We start from the raw sequence: 15237 nt of genomic DNA on the forward strand, positions 1-15237 counted from the left end.
CGCTTAGCATGTCCAATTGCAGTTTCTACAGAAAGAGTGTTTCAGAACGGCTCAATCAAAAGTAAGGTTCAACTCTGTTAGTTGAATGCACAGAACAGAAAGAATTTTCACAGAATGCTACTGTGTAGTTTATATTTGAATATATTCCTTTTTCCACTATTACCCTCTTAGCGCTCCGAATGTCCACTTGCATTTTCTACAGAAAGAGAGTTCAGAACTGCGCAATCAAAAGTATGGTTTAACTCTGTTAGCTTAATGAACATATCAGAAATAAGTTTCACACAATGCTTCTGTGTAGTTTTTATTTGAAGATATTATTTTTCCCAATATAGGCCTCTTAGCGCTCAGAATGTCCAATTGCAGTTTCTAAAGAAAGAGTGTTTCAGAAAGGCTAAATCAAAACTAAGGTTCAACTCTGTTAGTTGAATGCACAGAACAGAAAGAAATTTCATACAATGCTTCTGTGTAGTTTATATTTGAACATATTCTTTTTTCCACTATTACCCACTTGGCGCTACGAATGTCCAGTTGCATTTTCTACAGACAGAGTGTTTCAAAACTGCTCAATCAAAAGTATGGTTTAACTCTGTTAGCTGAATGCTCAGATCAGAAAGAAGTTTCACAGAATGCTTCTGTGTAGTTTATATTTGAATATATTCCTTTTTCCACTACTACTCTCTTAGCGCTCCAAATGTCCAGTTGCATTTTCTACAGAAAGAGTGTTCAGATCTGCTCAATCAAAAGTATGGTTTAACTCTGTTAGCTGAATGCACAGATCAGAAAGAAGTTTCACAGAATGATTCTGTGTAGTTTATATTTGGAGACATTCCTTTTTCCACTATTACCCTCTTAGCGCTCCGAATCTCCACTTGCATTTTCTACAGAAAGAGTGTTTCAGAACGGCTCAATCAAAACTAAGATTCAACTCTTTTAGTTGAACAAACAGAACAGAAAGAAGTTTCACACAATTCTTCTGTGTAGTTTTTATTTGTAGACATTCTTTTTCCCAATATAGGCCTCTTAGCGCTCAGAATGTCCAATTGCAGTTTCTACAGAAAGAGTGTTTCAGAACGGCTCAATCAAAAGTAAGGTTCAACTCTGTTAGTTGAATGCACAGAACAGAAAGAAGTTTCATACAATGCTTCTGTGTAGTTTATATTTGAACATATTCTTTTTTCCACTATTACCCACTTAGCGCTACGAATGTCCAGTTGCATTTTCTACAGACAGAGTGTTTCAAAACTGTTCAATCAAAAGTATGGTTTAACTCTGTTAGCTGAATGCTCAGATCAGAAAGAAGTTTCACAGAATGATTCTGTGTAGTTTATATTTGGAGACATTCGTTTTTCCACTATTACCCTCTTAGCGCTCCGAATCTCCACTTGCATTTTCTACAGAAAGAGTGTTTCAGAACGGCTCAATCAAAACTAAGGTTCAACTCTTTTAGTTGAACAAACAGAACTGAAAGAAGTTTCACACAATTCTTCTGTGTAGTTTTTATTTGTAGACATTCTTTTTCCCAATATAGGCCACTTAGCGCTCAGAATGTCCAATTGCAGTTTCTACAGAAAGAGTGTTTCAGAACGGCTCAATCAAAAGTAAGGTTCAACTCTGTTAGTTGAATGCACAGAACAGAAAGAAGTTTCATACAATGCTTTTGTGTAGTTTATATTTGAACATATTCTTTTTTCCACTATTACCCACTTAGCGCTACGAATGTCCAGTTGCATTTTCTACAGACAGAGTGTTTCAAAACTGCTCAATCAAAAGTATGGTTTACCTCTGTTAGCTGAATTCTCAGATCAGAAAGAAGTTTCACAGAATGCTTCTGTGTAGTTTATATTTGAATATATTCCTTTTTCCACTACTACTCTCTTAGCGCTCCAAATGTCCAGTTGCATTTTCTACAGAAAGAGTGTTCAGATCTGCTCAATAAAAAGTATGGTTTAACTCTGTTAGCTGAATGCACAGATCAGAAAGAAGTTTCACAGAATGATTCTGTGTAGTTTATATTTGGAGACATTCCTTTTTCCACTATTACCCTCTTAGCGCTCCGAATCTCCACTTGCATTTTCTACAGAAAGAGTGTTTCACAACGGCTCAATCAAAACTAAGGTTCAACTCTTTTAGTTGAACAGACAGAACAGAAAGTAGTTTCACACAATTCTTCTGTGTAGTTTTTACTTGTAGACATTCTTTTCCCCAATATAGGCCTCTTAGCGCTCAGAATGTCCAATTGCAGTTTCTACAGAAAGAGTGTTGCAGAACGGCTCAATCAAAAGTAAGGTTCAACACTGTTAGTTGAATGCACAGAACAGAAAGAATTTTCATACAATGCTTCTGTGTAGTTTATATTTGAACATATTATTTTTTCCACTATTACCCACTTAGCGCTATGAATATCCAGTTGCATTTTCTACAGACAGAGTGTTTCAAAACTGCTCAATCAAAAGTATGGTTTAACTCTGTTAGCTGAATGCTCAGATCAGAAAGAAGTTTCACACAATGCTTCTGTGTAGTTTATATTTGAATATATGCCTTTTTCCACTACTACGCTCTTAGTGCTCCAAATGTCCAGTTGCATTTTCTACACAAAGATTGTTCAGATCTGCTCAATCAAAAGTATGGTTTAACTCTGTTAGCTGAATGCACAGATCAGAAAGAAGTTTCACCGAATGATTCTGTGTAGTTTATATTTGAAGACATTCCTTTTTCCACTATTACCCTCTTAGCGCTCCGAATCTCCACTTGCATTTTCTACAAAAAGAGTGTTTCATAACTGCTCAATCAAAAATATGTTTTATCTCTGTTAACTGAATTTACAGATCAGAAATAAGTTTCACAGAATGCATATGTGTAGTATCTATTTGAAGATATTCTTTTTCCCAATGTAGGCCTCTTAGCGCTTAGCATGTCCAATTGCAGTTTCTACAGAAAGAGTGTTTCAGAACGGCTCAATCAAAAGTAAGGTTCAATTCTGTTAGTTGAATGCACAGAACAGAAAGAATTTTCACAGAATGCTACTGTGTAGTTTATATTTGAATATATTCCTTTTTCCACTATTACCCTCTTAGCGCTCCGAATGTCCACTTGCATTTTCTACAGAAAGAGAGTTCAGAACTGCGCAATCAAAAGTATGGTTTAACTCTGTTAGCTTAATGAACATATCAGAAATAAGTTTCACACAATGCTTCTGTGTAGTTTTTATTTGAAGATATTATTTTTCCCAATATAGGCCTCTTAGCGCTCAGAATGTCCAATTGCAGTTTCTAAAGAAAGAGTGTTTCAGAAAGGCTCAATCAAAACTAAGGTTCAACTCTGTTAGTTGAATGCACAGAACAGAAAGAAATTTAATACAATGCTTCTGTGTAGTTTATATTTGAACATATTCTTTTTTCCACTATTACCCACTTGGCGCTACGAATGTCCAGTTGCATTTTCTACAGACAGAGTGTTTCAAAACTGCTCAATCAAAAGTATGGTTTAACTCTGTTAGCTGAATGCTCAGATCAGAAAGAAGTTTCACAGAATGCTTCTGTGTAGTTTATATTTGAATATATTCCTTTTTCCACTACTACTCTCTTAGCGCTCCAAATGTCCAGTTGCATTTTCTACAGAAAGAGTGTTCAGATCTGCTCAATCAAAAGTATGGTTTAACTCTGTTAGTTGAATGCACAGATCAGAAAGAAGTTTCACAGAATGATTCTGTGTAGTTTATATTTGGAGACATTCCTTTTTCCACTATTACCCTCTTAGCGCTCCGAATCTCCACTTGCATTTTCTACAGAAAGAGTGTTTCAGAACGGCTCAATCAAAACTAAGATTCAACTCTTTTAGTTGAACAAACAGAACAGAAAGAAGTTTCACACAATTCTTCTGTGTAGTTTTTATTTGTAGACATTCTTTTTCCCAATATAGGCCTCTTAGCGCTCAGAATGTCCAATTGCAGTTTCTACAGAAAGAGTGTTTCAGAACGGCTCAATCAAAAGTAAAGTTCAACTCTGTTAGTTGAATGCACAGAACAGAAAGAAGTTTCATACAATGCTTCTGTGTAGTTTATATTTGAACATATTCTTTTTTCCACTATTACCCACTTAGCGCTACGAATGTCCAGTTGCATTTTCTACAGACAGAGTGTTTCAAAACTGTTCAATCAAAAGTATGGTTTAACTCTGTTAGCTGAATGCTCAGATCAGAAAGAAGTTTCACAGAATGATTCTGTGTAGTTTACATTTGGAGACATTCCTTTTTCCACTATTACCCTCTTAGCGCTCCGAATCTCCACTTGCATTTTCTACAGAAAGAGTGTTTCAGAACGGCTCAATCAAAACTAAGGTTCAACTCTTTTAGTTGAACAAACAGAACTGAAAGAAGTTTCACACAATTCTTCTGTGTAGTTTTTATTTGTAGACATTCTTTTTCCCAATATAGGCCACTTAGCGCTCAGAATGTCCAATTGCAGTTTCTACAGAAAGAGTGTTTCAGAACGGCTCAATCAATAGTAAGGTTCAACTCTGTTAGTTGAATGCACAGAACAGAAAGAAGTTTCATACAATGCTTTTGTGTAGTTTATATTTGAACATATTCTTTTTTCCACTATTACCCACTTAGCGCTACGAATGTCCAGTTGCATTTTCTACAGACAGAGTGTTTCAAAACTGCTCAATCAAATGTATGGTTTAAATCTGTTAGCTGAATGCTCAGATCAGAAAGGAGTTTCACAGAATGCTTCTGTGTAGTTTATATTTGAATATATTCCTTTTTCCACTACTACGCTCTTAGCGCTCCAAATGTCCAGTTGCATTTTCTACAGAAAGAGTGTTCAGATCTGCTCAATCAAAGGTATGGTTTAACTCTGTTAGCTGAATACACAGATCAGAAAGAAGTTTCACCGAATGATTCCGTGTAGTTTATATTTGAAGACATTCCTTTTTCCACTATTACCAACTTAGCGCTCCGAATCTCCACTTGCATTTTCTACAAAAAGAGTGTTTCATAACTGCTCAATCAAAAATATGTTTTATCTCTGTTAACTGAATTTACAGATCAGAAATAAGTTTCACAGAATGCATCTGTGTAGTTTTTATTTGAAGATATTCTTTTTCCCAATGTAGGCCTCTTAGCGCTTAGCATGTCCAATTGCAGTTTCTACAGAAAGAGTGTTTCAGAACGGCTCAATCAAAAGTAAGGTTCAACTCTGTTAGTTGAATGCACAGAACAGAAAGAATTTTCATAGAATGCTACTGTGTAGTTTATATTTGAATATATTCCTTTCTCCACTATTACACTCTTAGCGCTCCGAATGTCCACTTGCATTTTCTACAGAAGGAGTGTTCTGAACTGTGCAATCAAAAGTATGGTTTAACTCTGTTAGCTTAATGAACATATCAGAAATAAGTTTCACACAATGCTTCTGTGTAGTTTTTATTTGAAGATATTATTTTTCCCAATATAGGCCTCTAAGCGCTCAGAACGTCCAATTGCAATTTCTACAGAAAGAGTGTTTCAGAAAGGCTCAATCAAAAGTAAGGTTCAACTCTGTTAGTTGAATGCACAGAACAGAAAGAAATTTCATACAATGCTTCTGTGTAGTTTATATTTGAACATATTCTTTTTTCCACTATTACCCACTTGGCGCTACGAATGTCCAGTTGCATTTTCTACAGACAGAGTGTTTCAAAACTGCTCAATCAAAAATATGGTTTACCTCTGTTAGCTGAATGCTCAGATCAGAAAGAAGTTTCACAGAATGCTTCTGTGTAGTTTATATTTGAATATATTCCTTTTTCCACTACTACTCTCTTAGCGCTCCAAATGTCCAGTTGCATTTTCTACAGAAAGAGTGTTCAGATCTGCTCAATCAAAAGTATGGTTTAACTCTGTTAGCTGAATGCACAGATCAGAAAGAAGTTTCACAGAATGATTCTGTGTAGTTTATATTTGGAGACATTCCTTTTTCCACTATTACCCTCTTAGCGCTCCGAATCTCCACTTGCATTTTCTACAGAAAGAGTGTTTCAGAACGGCTCAATCAAAACTAAGTTTCAACTCTTTTAGTTGAACAGACAGAACAGAAAGAAGTTTCACACAATTCTTCTGTGTAGTTTTTACTTGTAGACATTCTTTTTCCCAATATAGGCCTCTTAGCGCTCAGAATGTCCAATTGCAGTTTCTACAGAAAGAGTGTTGCAGAACGGCTCAATCAAAAGTAAGGTTCAACACTGTTAGTTGAATGCACAGAACAGAAAGAAGTTTCATACAATGCTTCTGTGTAGTTCATATTTGAACATATTATTTTTTCCACTATTACCCACTTAGCGCTACGAATATCCAGTTGCATTTTCTACAGACAGAGTGTTTCAAAACTGCTCAATCAAAAGTATGGTTTAACACTGTTAGCTGAATGCTCAGATCAGAAAGAAGTTTCACAGAATGCTTCTGTGTAGTTTATATTTGAATATATGCCTTTTTCCACTACTACGCTCTTAGCGCTCCAAATGTCCAGTTGCATTTTCTACACAAAGATTGTTCAGATCTGCTCAATCAAAAGTATGGTTTAACTCTGTTAGCTGAATGCACAGATCAGAAAGAAGTTTCACCGAATGATTCTGTGTAGTTTATATTTGAAGACATTCCTTTTTCCACTATTACCCTCTTAGCGCTCCGAATCTCCACTTGCATTTTCTACAAAAAGAGTGTTTCATAACTGCTCAATCAAAAATATGTTTTATCTCTGTTAACTGAATTTACAGATCAGAAATAAGTTTCACAGAATGCATATGTGTAGTATCTATTTGAAGATATTCTTTTTCCCAATGTAGGCCTCTTAGCGCTTAGCATGTCCAATTGCAGTTTCTACAGAAAGAGTGTTTCAGAACGGCTCAATCAAAAGTAAGGTTCAACTCTGTTAGTTGAATGCACAGAACAGAAAGAATTTTCACAGAATGCTACTGTGTAGTTTATATTTGAATATATTCCTTTTTCCACTATTACCCTCTTAGCGCTCCGAATGTCCACTTGCATTTTCTACAGAAAGAGAGTTCAGAACTGCGCAATCAAAAGTATGGTTTAACTCTGTTAGCTTAATGAACATATCAGAAATAAGTTTCACACAATGCTTCTGTGTAGTTTTTATTTGAAGATATTATTTTTCCCAATATAGGCCTCTTAGCGCTCAGAATGTCCAATTGCAGTTTCTAAAGAAAGAGTGTTTCAGAAAGGCTCAATCAAAACTAAGGTTCAACTCTGTTAGTTGAATGCACAGAACAGAAAGAAATTTCATACAATGCTTCTGTGTAGTTTATATTTGAACATATTCTTTTTTCCACTATTACCCACTTGGCGCTACGAATGTCCAGTTGCATTTTCTACAGACAGAGTGTTTCAAAACTGCTCAATCAAAAGTATGGTTTAACTCTGTTAGCTGAATGCTCAGATCAGAAAGAAGTTTCACAGAATGCTTCTGTGTAGTTTATATTTGAATATATTCCTTTTTCCACTACTACTCTCTTAGCGCTCCAAATGTCCAGTTGCATTTTCTACAGAAAGAGTGTTCAGATCTGCTCAATCAAAAGTATGGTTTAACTCTGTTAGCTGAATGCACAGATCAGAAAGAAGTTTCACAGAATGATTCTGTGTAGTTTATATTTGGAGACATTCCTTTTTCCACTATTACCCTCTTAGCGCTCCGAATCTCCACTTGCATTTTCTACAGAAAGAGTGTTTCAGAACGGCTCAATCAAAACTAAGATTCAACTCTTTTAGTTGAACAAACAGAACAGAAAGAAGTTTCACACAATTCTTCTGTGTAGTTTTTATTTGTAGACATTCTTTTTCCCAATATAGGCCTCTTAGCGCTCAGAATGTCCAATTGCAGTTTCTACAGAAAGAGTGTTTCAGAACGGCTCAATCAAAAGTAAGGTTCAACTCTGTTAGTTGAATGCACAGAACAGAAAGAAGTTTCATACAATGCTTCTGTGTAGTTTATATTTGAACATATTCTTTTTTCCACTATTACCCACTTAGCGCTACGAATGTCCAGTTGCATTTTCTACAGACAGAGTGTTTCAAAACTGTTCAATCAAAAGTATGGTTTAACTCTGTTAGCTGAATGCTCAGATCAGAAAGAAGTTTCACAGAATGATTCTGTGTAGTTTATATTTGGAGACATTCGTTTTTCCACTGTTACCCTCTTAGCGCTCCGAATCTCCACTTGCATTTTCTACAGAAAGAGTGTTTCAGAACGGCTCAATCAAAACTAAGGTTCAACTCTTTTAGTTGAACAAACAGAACTGAAAGAAGTTTCACACAATTCTTCTGTGTAGTTTTTATTTGTAGACATTCTTTTTCCCAATATAGGCCACTTAGCGCTCAGAATGTCCAATTGCAGTTTCTACAGAAAGAGTGTTTCAGAACGGCTCAATCAAAAGTAAGGTTCAACTCTGTTAGTTGAATGCACAGAACAGAAAGAAGTTTCATACAATGCTTTTGTGTAGTTTATATTTGAACATATTCTTTTTTCCACTATTACCCACTTAGCGCTACGAATGTCCAGTTGCATTTTCTACAGACAGAGTGTTTCAAAACTGCTCAATCAAAAGTATGGTTTAAATCTGTTAGCTGAATTCTCAGATCAGAAAGAAGTTTCACAGAATGCTTCTGTGTAGTTTATATTTGAATATATTCCTTTTTCCACTACTACGCTCTTAGCGCTCCAAATGTCCAGTTGCATTTTCTACAGAAAGAGTGTTCAGATCTGCTCAATCAAAGGTATGGTTTAACTCTGTTAGCTGAATACACAGATCAGAAAGAAGTTTCACCGAATGACTCCGTGTAGTTTATATTTGAAGACATTCCTTTTTCCACTATTACCAACTTAGCGCTCCGAATCTCCACTTGCATTTTCTACAAAAAGAGTGTTTCATAACTGCTCAATCAAAAATATGTTTTATCTCTGTTAACTGAATTTACAGATCAGAAATAAGTTTCACAGAATGCATCTGTGTAGTTTTTATTTGAAGATATTCTTTTTCCCAATGTAGGCCTCTTAGCGCTTAGCATGTCCAATTGCAGTTTCTACAGAAAGAGTGTTTCAGAACGGCTCAATCAAAAGTAAGGTTCAACTCTGTTAGTTGAATGCACATAACAGAAAGAAATTTCATAGAATGCTACTGTGTAGTTTATATTTGAATATATTCCTTTCTCCACTATTACACTCTTAGCGCTCCGAATGTCCACTTGCATTTTCTACAGAAGGAGTGTTCTGAACTGTGCAATCAAAAGTATGGGTTAACTCTGTTAGCTTAATGAACATATCAGAAATAAGTTTCACACAATGCTTCTGTGTAGTTTTTATTTGTAGATATTATTTTTCCCAATATAGGCCTCTAAGCGCTCAGAACGTCCAATTGCAATTTCTACAGAAAGAGTGTTTCAGAAAGGCTCAATCAAAAGTAAGGTTCAACTCTGTTAGTTGAATGCACAGAACAGAAAGAAATTTCATACAATGCTTCTGTGTAGTTTATATTTGAACATATTCTTTTTTCCACTATTACCCACTTGGCGCTACGAATGTCCAGTTGCATTTTCTACAGACAGAGTGTTTCAAAACTGCTCAATCAAAAGTATGGTTTACCTCTGTTAGCTGAATGCTCAGATCAGAAAGAAGTTTCACAGAATGCTTCTGTGTAGTTTATATTTGAATATATTCCTTTTTCCACTACTACTCTCTTAGCGCTCCAAATGTCCAGTTGCATTTTCTACAGAAAGAGTGTTCAGATCTGCTCAATCAAAAGTATGGTTTAACTCTGTTAGCTGAATGCACAGATCAGAAAGAAGTTTCACAGAATGATTCTGTGTAGTTTATATTTGGAGACATTCCTTTTTCCACTATTACCCTCTTAGCGCTCCGAATCTCCACTTGCATTTTCTACAGAAAGAGTGTTTCAGAACGGCTCAATCAAAACTAAGTTTCAACTCTTTTAGTTGAACAGACAGAACAGAAAGAAGTTTCACACAATTCTTCTGTGTAGTTTTTACTTGTAGACATTCTTTTTCCCAATATAGGCCTCTTAGCGCTCAGAATGTCCAATTGCAGTTTCTACAGAAAGAGTGTTGCAGAACGGCTCAATCAAAAGTAAGGTTCAACACTGTTAGTTGAATGCACAGAACAGAAAGAAGTTTCATACAATGCTTCTGTGTAGTTCATATTTGAACATATTCTTTTTTCCACTATTACCCACTTAGCGCTACGAATGTCCAGTTGCATTTTCTACAGACAGAGTGTTTCAAAACTGCTCAATCAAAAGTATGGTTTAACACTGTTAGTTGAATGCTCAGATCAGAAAGAAGTTTCACAGAATGCTTCTGTGTAGTTTATATTTGAATATATGCCTTTTTCCACTACTACGCTCTTAGCGCTCCAAATGTCCAGTTGCATTTTCTACACAAAGATTGTTCAGATCTGCTCAATCAAAAGTATGGTTTAACTCTGTTAGCTGAATGCACAGATCAGAAAGAAGTTTCACCGAATGATTCTGTGTAGTTTATATTTGAAGACATTCCTTTTTCCACTATTACCCTCTTAGCGCTCCGAATCTCCACTTGCATTTTCTACAAAAAGAGTGTTTCATAACTGCTCAATCAAAAATATGTTTTATCTCTGTTAACTGAATTTACAGATCAGAAATAAGTTTCACAGAATGCATATGTGTAGTATCTATTTGAAGATATTCTTTTTCCCAATGTAGGCCTCTTAGCGCTTAGCATGTCCAATTGCAGTTTCTACAGAAAGAGTGTTTCAGAACGGCTCAATCAAAAGTAAGGTTCAACTCTGTTAGTTGAATGCACAGAACAGAAAGAATTTTCACAGAATGCTACTGTGTAGTTTATATTTGAATATATTCCTTTTTCCACTATTACCCTCTTAGCGCTCCGAATGTCCACTTGCATTTTCTACAGAAAGAGAGTTCAGAACTGCGCAATCAAAAGTATGGTTTAACTCTGTTAGCTTAATGAACATATCAGAAATAAGTTTCACACAATGCTTCTGTGTAGTTTTTATTTGAAGATATTACTTTTCCCAATATAGGCCTCTTAGCGCTCAGAATGTCCAATTGCAGTTTCTAAAGAAAGAGTGTTTCAGAAAGGCTCAATCAAATCTAAGGTTCAACTCTGTTAGTTGAATGCACAGAACAGAAAGAAATTTCATACAATGCTTCTGTGTAGTTTATATTTGAACATATTCTTTTTTCCACTATTACCCACTTGGCGCTACGAATGTCCAGTTGCATTTTCTACAGACAGAGTGTTTCAAAACTGCTCAATCAAAAGTATGGTTTAACTCTGTTAGCTGAATGCTCAGATCAGAAAGAAGTTTCACAGAATGCTTCTGTGTAGTTTATATTTGAATATATTTCTTTTTCCACTACTACTCTCTTAGCGCTCCAAATGTCCAGTTGCATTTTCTACAGAAAGAGTGTTCAGATCTGCTCAATCAAAAGTATGGTTTAACTCTGTTAGCTGAATGCACAGATCAGAAAGAAGTTTCACAGAATGATTCTGTGTAGTTTATATTTGGAGACATTCCTTTTTCCACTATTACCCTCTTAGCGCTCCGAATCTCCACTTGCATTTTCTACAGAAAGAGTGTTTCAGAACGGCTCAATCAAAACTAAGATTCAACTCTTTTAGTTGAACAAACAGAACAGAAAGAAGTTTCACACAATTCTTCTGTGTAGTTTTTATTTGTAGACATTCTTTTTCCCAATATAGGCCTCTTAGCGCTCAGAATGTCCAATTGCAGTTTCTACAGAAAGAGTGTTTCAGAACGGCTCAATCAAAAGTAAGGTTCAACTCTGTTAGTTGAATGCACAGAACAGAAAGAAGTTTCATACAATGCTTCTGTGTAGTTTATATTTGAACATATTCTTTTTTCCACTATTACCCACTTAGCGCTACGAATGTCCAGTTGCATTTTCTACAGACAGAGTGTTTCAAAACTGTTCAATCAAAAGTATGGTTTAACTCTGTTAGCTGAATGCTCAGATCAGAAAGAAGTTTCACAGAATGATTCTGTGTAGTTTATATTTGGAGACATTCGTTTTTCCACTGTTACCCTCTTAGCGCTCCGAATCTCCACTTGCATTTTCTACAGAAAGAGTGTTTCAGAACGGCTCAATCAAAACTAAGGTTCAACTCTTTTAGTTGAACAAACAGAACTGAAAGAAGTTTCACACAATTCTTCTGTGTAGTTTTTATTTGTAGACATTCTTTTTCCCAATATAGGCCACTTAGCGCTCAGAATGTCCAATTGCAGTTTCTACAGAAAGAGTGTTTCAGAACGGCTCAATCAAAAGTAAGGTTCAACTCTGTTAGTTGAATGCACAGAACAGAAAGAAGTTTCATACAATGCTTTTGTGTAGTTTATATTTGAACATATTCTTTTTTCCACTATTACCCACTTAGCGCTACGAATGTCCAGTTGCATTTTCTACAGACAGAGTGTTTCAAAACTGCTCAATCAAAAGTATGGTTTAAATCTGTTAGCTGAATTCTCAGATCAGAAAGAAGTTTCACAGAATGCTTCTGTGTAGTTTATATTTGAATATATTCCTTTTTCCACTACTACGCTCTTAGCGCTCCAAATGTCCAGTTGCATTTTCTACAGAAAGAGTGTTCAGATCTGCTCAATCAAAGGTATGGTTTAACTCTGTTAGCTGAATACACAGATCAGAAAGAAGTTTCACCGAATGACTCCGTGTAGTTTATATTTGAAGACATTCCTTTTTCCACTATTACCAACTTAGCGCTCCGAATCTCCACTTGCATTTTCTACAAAAAGAGTGTTTCATAACTGCTCAATCAAAAATATGTTTTATCTCTGTTAACTGAATTTACAGATCAGAAATAAGTTTCACAGAATGCATCTGTGTAGTTTTTATTTGAAGATATTCTTTTTCCCAATGTAGGCCTCTTAGCGCTTAGCATGTCCAATTGCAGTTTCTACAGAAAGAGTGTTTCAGAACGGCTCAATCAAAAGTAAGGTTCAACTCTGTTAGTTGAATGCACATAACAGAAAGAAATTTCATAGAATGCTACTGTGTAGTTTATATTTGAATATATTCCTTTCTCCACTATTACACTCTTAGCGCTCCGAATGTCCACTTGCATTTTCTACAGAAGGAGTGTTCTGAACTGTGCAATCAAAAGTATGGGTTAACTCTGTTAGCTTAATGAACATATCAGAAATAAGTTTCACACAATGCTTCTGTGTAGTTTTTATTTGTAGATATTATTTTTCCCAATATAGGCCTCTAAGCGCTCAGAACGTCCAATTGCAATTTCTACAGAAAGAGTGTTTCAGAAAGGCTCAATCAAAAGTAAGGTTCAACTCTGTTAGTTGAATGCACAGAACAGAAAGAAATTTCATACAATGCTTCTGTGTAGTTTATATTTGAACATATTCTTTTTTCCACTATTACCCACTTGGCGCTACGAATGTCCAGTTGCATTTTCTACAGACAGAGTGTTTCAAAACTGCTCAATCAAAAGTATGGTTTACCTCTGTTAGCTGAATGCTCAGATCAGAAAGAAGTTTCACAGAATGCTTCTGTGTAGTTTATATTTGAATATATTCCTTTTTCCACTACTACTCTCTTAGCGCTCCAAATGTCCAGTTGCATTTTCTACAGAAAGAGTGTTCAGATCTGCTCAATCAAAAGTATGGTTTAACTCTGTTAGCTGAATGCACAGATCAGAAAGAAGTTTCACAGAATGATTCTGTGTAGTTTATATTTGGAGACATTCCTTTTTCCACTATTACCCTCTTAGCGCTCCGAATCTCCACTTGCATTTTCTACAGAAAGAGTGTTTCAGAACGGCTCAATCAAAACTAAGTTTCAACTCTTTTAGTTGAACAGACAGAACAGAAAGAAGTTTCACACAATTCTTCTGTGAAGTTTTTACTTGTAGACATTCTTTTTCCCAATATAGGCCTCTTAGCGCTCAGAATGTCCAATTGCAGTTTCTACAGAAAGAGTGTTGCAGAACGGCTCAATCAAAAGTAAGGTTCAACACTGTTAGTTGAATGCACAGAACAGAAAGAAGTTTCATACAATGCTTCTGTGTAGTTCATATTTGAACATATTCTTTTTTCCACTATTACCCACTTAGCGCTACGAATGTCCAGTTGCATTTTCTACAGACAGAGTGTTTCAAAACTGCTCAATCAAAAGTATGGTTTAACACTGTTAGTTGAATGCTCAGATCAGAAAGAAGTTTCACAGAATGCTTCTGTGTAGTTTATATTTGAATATATGCCTTTTTCCACTACTACGCTCTTAGCGCTCCAAATGTCCAGTTGCATTTTCTACACAAAGATTGTTCAGATCTGCTCAATCAAAAGTATGGTTTAACTCTGTTAGCTGAATGCACAGATCAGAAAGAAGTTTCACCGAATGATTCTGTGTAGTTTATATTTGAAGACATTCCTTTTTCCACTATTACCCTCTTAGCGCTCCGAATCTCCACTTGCATTTTCTACAAAAAGAGTGTTTCATAACTGCTCAATCAAAAATATGTTTTATCTCTGTTAACTGAATTTACAGATCAGAAATAAGTTTCACAGAATGCATATGTGTAGTATCTATTTGAAGATATTCTTTTTCCCAATGTAGGCCTCTTAGCGCTTAGCATGTCCAATTGCAGTTTCTACAGAAAGAGTGTTTCAGAACGGCTCAATCAAAAGTAAGGTTCAACTCTGTTAGTTGAATGCACAGAACAGAAAGAATTTTCACAGAATGCTACTGTGTAGTTTATATTTGAATATATTCCTTTTTCCACTATTACCCTCTTAGCGCTCCGAATGTCCACTTGCATTTTCTACAGAAAGAGAGTTCAGAACTGCGCAATCAAAAGTATGGTTTAACTCTGTTAGCTTAATGAACATATCAGAAATAAGTTTCACACAATGCTTCTGTGTAGTTTTTATTTGAAGATATTATTTTTCCCAATATAGGCCTCTTAGCGCTCAGAATGTCCAATTGCAGTTTCTAAAGAAAGAGTGTTTCAGAAAGGCTCAATCAAAACTAAGGTTCAACTCTGTTAGTTGAATGCACAGAACAGAAAGAAATTTCATACAATGCTTCTGTGTAGTTTATATTTGAACATATTCTTTTTTCCACTATTACCCACTTGGCGCTACGAATGTCCAGTTGCATTTTCTACAGACAGAGTGTT

Source organism: Symphalangus syndactylus, chromosome 6 (assembly GCF_028878055.3).
Source record: "Symphalangus syndactylus isolate Jambi chromosome 6, NHGRI_mSymSyn1-v2.1_pri, whole genome shotgun sequence".
Taxonomy (NCBI): domain Eukaryota; kingdom Metazoa; phylum Chordata; class Mammalia; order Primates; family Hylobatidae; genus Symphalangus; species Symphalangus syndactylus.